The sequence below is a fragment of the Cucurbita pepo genome, chromosome LG18 (assembly GCF_002806865.2).
Source record: "Cucurbita pepo subsp. pepo cultivar mu-cu-16 chromosome LG18, ASM280686v2, whole genome shotgun sequence".
Classification (NCBI taxonomy): domain Eukaryota; kingdom Viridiplantae; phylum Streptophyta; class Magnoliopsida; order Cucurbitales; family Cucurbitaceae; genus Cucurbita; species Cucurbita pepo.
In genome coordinates, this window is record NC_036655.1 from 464,142 (window position 1) to 470,726 (window position 6,585).

A 6,585-nucleotide genomic window follows, 5' to 3' on the forward strand; every position below is an offset into this window, starting at 1 on the left:
TCCCTTAGGACCCTACATCATCGTTGGCACACCGCCCCGTGTCTAGCTCTGACACCATTTATAACAACCCAAGCCCACTACTAACAGATATTGTTTGTTTGGTCTATTACGTATCGTCGTCAGCCTCACAATTTTAAAACACATCTGCTATGGAGAAGTTCCCACACCCATCTAAGGATTTTTCGTTTCCCTCTCCAACCGGTGTGGGATCTCACAATCCACCCCCGTAGGGGCCTACGTCATCGTTGGCACACCACCCGATGTCTAGCTCTAATACCATTTATAAAAACTCAAACCCACTACTAACAAATATTGTCCGTTTTGGCCCATTACGTATCATCGTCAGCCTCACAGTTTTAAAACGCGTCTGCTATGGAGAAGTTCTCACACCCATCTAAGGAATTTTCGTTCCCCTCTTCAACCGGTGTGGGATCTCACAATCCACCCCCTTAGGACCCTACATCATCGTTGGCACACCGCCCCGTGTCTAACTCTGACACCATTTATAACAACCCAAGCCCACTACTAACAGATATTGTTTGTTTGGTCTATTACGTATCGTCGTTAGCCTCACAGTTTTAAAACACATCTGCTATGGAGAAGTTCCCACACCCATCTAAGGATTTTTTCGTTTCCCTCTCCAACCGGTGTGAGATCTCACAATCCACCCCCATAGGGGCCTACGTCATCGCTGGCACACCACCCGATGTCTAGCTCTGATACCATTTATAACAACTCAAGCTCAATGCTAACAGATATTGTCTGTTTTGGCCCATTACGTATCATCGTCAGCCTCACAATTTTAAAACGTGTTTACTATGGAGAAGTTCCTATACCCATCTAAGGAATTTCCGTCCCCCTCTCCAGCCAGTGTGAAATCTCACAATCCATCCCCTTAGAGGCCTACATCATCGTTGGCACACCACCCGATGTCTAGCTCTGATACGATTTATAACAACTCAAGCCCACTGTTAACAAATATTATCTGTTTGGCCCATTACGTATTGTCGTCAGCCTCACAGTTTTAAAAAACATCTACTATGGAGAAGTTTTCACACCCTTATAACGAATTTTCGTCCCCCTCTCCAACCAGTGTGAGATCTCACAATCCACTCTCTTAAAAGCCTACATCATCGCTGGCACACCGCCTGGTGTCTAGCTCTTATACCATTTATAACAACTCAAGCCCACTACTAACATATATTTTCTGTTTTGGCTCATTACATATCACCATCAGCCTCACAATTTTAAAACGCATCTGCTATGGAGAAGTTCCCACACCCATCTAAGGAATTTCCGTTCCCCTCTCCAGCCGGTGTAGATCTCACAATCCACCCCTTTAGGGCCCTACGTCATCATTGCATACCTCCCGGTGTCTAGCTTGGATACCATTTATAACAACCAAAGCCCACTGCTAACAAATATTGTCTGTTGTAGCCCATTAGGTATCGTCATCAGCTTCATAATTTTAAAACACGTATGCTAGGAAGAAGTTTTCACACTCTTATAAAGAACGTTCCGTTCCGTTCTTCAATCGATGCGAGATCTCACATAACCTAACTCAATTTTATAGTTCAGATTGAATAATCTAAATCGGTCATTGAGTCGTATGAAACACCTCTAACAATAAAGAGAATCAAATATTAATACCACCACATATTAGAATATAAATGAGGTTCAAAAGTATGGTCAAATCAAACATAAATTTTATATAATTATTTCCTTTTCAAATCCTTAAATATAATAATAATCAAAACATTATTTAATATCTATTTTATATAATTATTTCCTTTTCATTTCCTTAAATTTAATATCTATTTTAAAATAATAAATACAAGGTGTGCCCATGGTTTGATGGTATTGATCCATCTCTTTCAAAAAGGCATAAAATAAAAATTAAATTATTTTATTGATTTATTTATTTATTTATTTATTTATTTATTATTATTATTATTATTATTATAATAAAAAAATAGCAAGTTTTCATTTTTAAGATATCTTTTAAATTAAAAAAAAAAATTAAAAACCCCTTTAATTTTTTTTTTAAAGTTCAAAATATTTTTATTATTAGTACCGAGAAATTTTCAAAAATAACATTAAATAGAATACAAGCTACCAACTAATACGTACAAATAAGAAATATTACTAATAAAAATATTAACGAATATCTAAGGTATATTCCGTAACTAATATATTCTCTAAATATTAACTGATTATGAATATCTGGACTAATTCTAACTAGCAATGACTGAATTTTCAGTCCTATGCTCTACCAATCGAGCTATCCCGGCCATTTCCGACACATTAGACCTATTTTCATACCAGATTTGAACCGGTAATACGAGGATTTTGAGTCCTCTGCTCTACTGACTCAGCTATACCGACCATTTTCTTTCCTACACATTATCCTTATTGTCAATAGCGGATTTGAACTAGTAATATGAGGATTTTCAGTCCCCTGCGACCGAGTATTTTTAAAATTTTTAAAAAATAAAAAATATTAATAAAACATTTTAAAATAAAAAATACTGTACTAATGGTTTACGTCCAATTTTTTTTTTTTTTTAATAAATTACAAAATTTAAAGATATTTTTATTAATTAAAAAAAAAAACGACCACTCAATTGGAGGAGAAGTGAATAATTTTCCATATACGAGGAAATTGTCGAGGAGTTGTTGTAAAGGGCATTGTGGACTTTTACTTATTTATTCATTTATTTTTTCGGAAAAGTAGAAAATGACACCTCGGCTACTTATTCATTATTTATTTTAATTTTAGTCAAAGACGCATAAAATTCATCATATTTTTACTTTTTTTTTAATTAATTTCAACCTTAATTAATCCAAAATGTTTAAATTACACTTTTAACCCCTTTAAACTTTATTTATCATTAAACTTTAAAAATATATAATAAACCAAAAATCTAAAAAATTATACCAAATTAATAATTCAATCAAATAATTATTTTTAATTAAACGAAAAATCATGAAGATCATCGTGTAACGATTCGGAAAAAAAAAGAAAAAGAAAAAAAAAAACTCGGTCACCGAGTATGGCTAATTATGGCCATTAAGTATGAATGTTACAACTCTTGGAATGCGTTTAATAGTTTCATTTTGAGGCTATATAAAGTCATAGATGTTGTATTTTTGTAAGAGACTTGAAAATATAGTAAAAAAAAAACATTGGTGCTTTCTTTAGTAAATGGCTAACTTTCTTCGCAATTCTACTTAGTTTAGGTTGCATGTACAATCATTCAAGCTCGACAGGATCAATCTTGCTTGTGGAGTGATTCGAATCTCAATCAAATGTTCTTGCCTTGAGATATTCGATCAACAAGGTAATCCGAATCTTATTCCCCTTGTATTGATTCCTTATCTTATCACTTGGTATCAGAGCTTTAGGCTCAAGATCGGATATATGTTTCCTTTGCGTTTCTTCTCAATTTGATTTTTATTTATTTTCATCTTTTTAGTTTTTAATCGACCCAGAGTTCAAAATTCAATCTTTGCTCTATTTAAAATTTTGAGAGGTGAGAATGAGTATCATTTGTGTAAATGAGTGCAAAAAGAGTGACCTAAAATTCCTTGAGTGTATACTCGTGAGAGAATGTTGTGAGGTCTTTTGTATTTCCATAACTTATTTTTTGCAGCAAAGTTTCACAAATAGATTCGAGGACGAATCCTCTTGAAGAAGTGGAGAATGATATGAACCAAGAGACATCAATCATACAATATACTTCAATGAAGATGTGAAGAAAAGGTTGTCAAAATTATCAAAAGATGTTTCAATTCATGCTACATTGAAGAAGAATGAAGTTTGATTGTTGTAAATTTTGGGTGGGTTACAATTTAGAGTAATTTAGAGTTATTGTATTTTAAGACATTTTATTTACTTTAGGTTACATTTACATAATGGCTAATTATGGCCATTAAGTATGAATGTTACAACTTTTGGAATGCCTTTAATAGTTTCATTTTGAGGCTATATAAAGCCATGTATGTTGTATTTGTAAGGTAGACTTGGAAAATATATTAAAAGAAGCATTTGTGCTTTTCTTTAGCCAATGGCTAAGTTTCTTTGCAATTCTATGTAGTTTAGATTGCATGTAGAATCATTCAAGCTCGACATGATCAATCTTGCTTGTGGAGTGATTCGAATCTCAAACAAGTGTTTGAGATATTTGATCAACAAGAGTCATTCAAGCTAGACATGATCGATCTTGCTTGTGGAGTGATTCGAATCTCAATCAAGTGTTCTTGCCTTGAGATATTCGATCAACAAGGTAATCCGAATCTTATTCCCCTTGTATTGATTCCTTATCTTATCATTTGGTATCAGAGCTTCAGGCTCAAGATCGGATATATGTTTCCTTTGCGTTTCTTCTCAATTTGATTTTTATTTATTTTCATCTTTTTAGTTTTTAATCGACCCAGAGTTCAAAATTCAATCTTTGCTCTATTTAAAATTTTGAGAGGGGAGAATGGGAGCTTCATTTGTGTAAACGAGTGTAAAAAGAGTGGCCTAAAATTCCTTGAGCATATACACGTGAGAGAGTGTTGTGAGGTCCTTCGTATTTCCATAACTTATTTTTTGCAGCAAAGTTTCACAAATAGATTCGAGGACGAATCCTCTTGAAGAAGTGGAGAATGATATGAACCAAGAGACATCCATCATACAATATACTTCAATGAAGATGTGAATAAAATATTGTTGAAATTTATCAAAAGATATTTCAATTCATGCCACAGTCAAGAAGAATGAAGTTTCATGTTATAAATTTTGGGTGGATTATAATTTAGAGTTATTGTATTTCATTAATGTATTTTAAGACTTTTTATTTACTTTAGGTTACAATTACATAATGGTTAATTATGGTTATTAAGTATGAATGTTACCACCCTTGGAATGCCTTCAATAGTTTCATTTTGAGGCTATATAAAGCTATGTATGTTGTATTTGTAAGTAGAGTTGAAAAATATAGTAAGAGGAGCATTTGTGCTTTCTTTAGCCAATGACTAAGTTTCTTTGCAATTCTATGTAGTTTAGATTGCATGTAGAATCATTCAAGCTCGACATGATCAATCTTGCTTGTGGAGTGATTCGAATCTCAAACAAGTGTTCTTGCGTTGAGATATTTGATCAACAAGAATCATTCAAGCTAGACATGATCGATCTTGCTTGTGGAGTGATTCGAATCTCAAACAATGTTCTTGCCTTGAGATATTCGATCAACAAGGTAATCCGAATCTTACTTCCCTTGTAGTGATTTCCACATATCATCGCGAGTTTTCCGGCAACCACCGAGTTTCGCGGACCCCATGCGAAAGACAGCCACACCTCGCTCAGCCTTCAGCCCACGACTCCTAGAATCGATCAGAATACCTTCAACAGAGAAAAGAACGAAAATACGAGAGAGAGAGAGATTTTGAATAACGTCAGCGAGTTTCCAATCCCTCCGACGAGCCCTAAACCACCCTAAAATCGACGCCAAACACTCAGTTACCACCACGAGAAGGATCTCTAACGAAAGCAAAATAATTCAGGTTACGTTTTGTGCCTTTTCGTAAGCGCCATCGTCGGTAATCAAGGTCGAAAAATTGAATTTTCCTAAACGTTCTTACATATGTGGTTTTAGGAACTTTTAGGCCACTAAACTTCGAGATCCACAAATTTGGACCGAAATTGGCAACGAGGACCGAAATTGGACCGACAAACAGAGAGGAAAAGGAAGAAAGAGGACCGAAATTGGCAACGAAAACGCTGCAGGAAGGAGAGAGAAAATGCGCCGGAAAATCGGCCGAAGTTGGGTAAGGAAGACGAGATCCACAAATTTGGGTCAACCCGAACCCAAAACACGATAGAGCAGCCCGACTTCTTTCCTCTTGGCCTCTGCCTTCGGCCCAGCCCAATTACAGCGGCCCAAACCTCAATCCAGCCCAGAAGTCACAGTTCAGCTGAACCGACCCAAGACCAGACCCACGGTCCAATCGAACTAGCCTGCAATCCATATACTTGCGCCCCAATCTACTAAACCGAGGCCCAACAACCAGCCCGACCCAGTAGCCTTCTGTAGCAGTCGACTCGAACTGGAGTGCGACCCTCGCCTCGACCCGATGCACACCGCGCGACATGGCGTGCTCTGATTCTGCCACGTGGCATACAGTGGCGCAGGTGGTCCCTCGGCTCGGCTCGGCTCAGCGCAAACAGCTCGACGGCTCCTCCGGCGGCTCCTAGCGGCTATTCGACTCGGCTCCCCTGTTTTCAGCCCAGTTTCACTGTTTTGACCCTCCCGGACCTGTTTTCGGCCCCGATTAAGGTATCCGAGGCCGTTTTAGAGCCATATTTCACATTTATTGAATTATTAGTAAATTAATTGTAAAATATTAATGGAAGGTGGCGAACAGTGTGATAGGAAACAAACTTCGACAACGTAGGAAGCAGCTCTCACGGAACGGGAGCTTACGTTTAGCTAATTAGAGGATATTTCGGCCAAGGCCAACCAAGTAAGTGGTCTTACTATAGGATAGACTAAAGATTGTTTGAATTATGATGATGTATGAGTATGAAGTTGTGTTGTGATG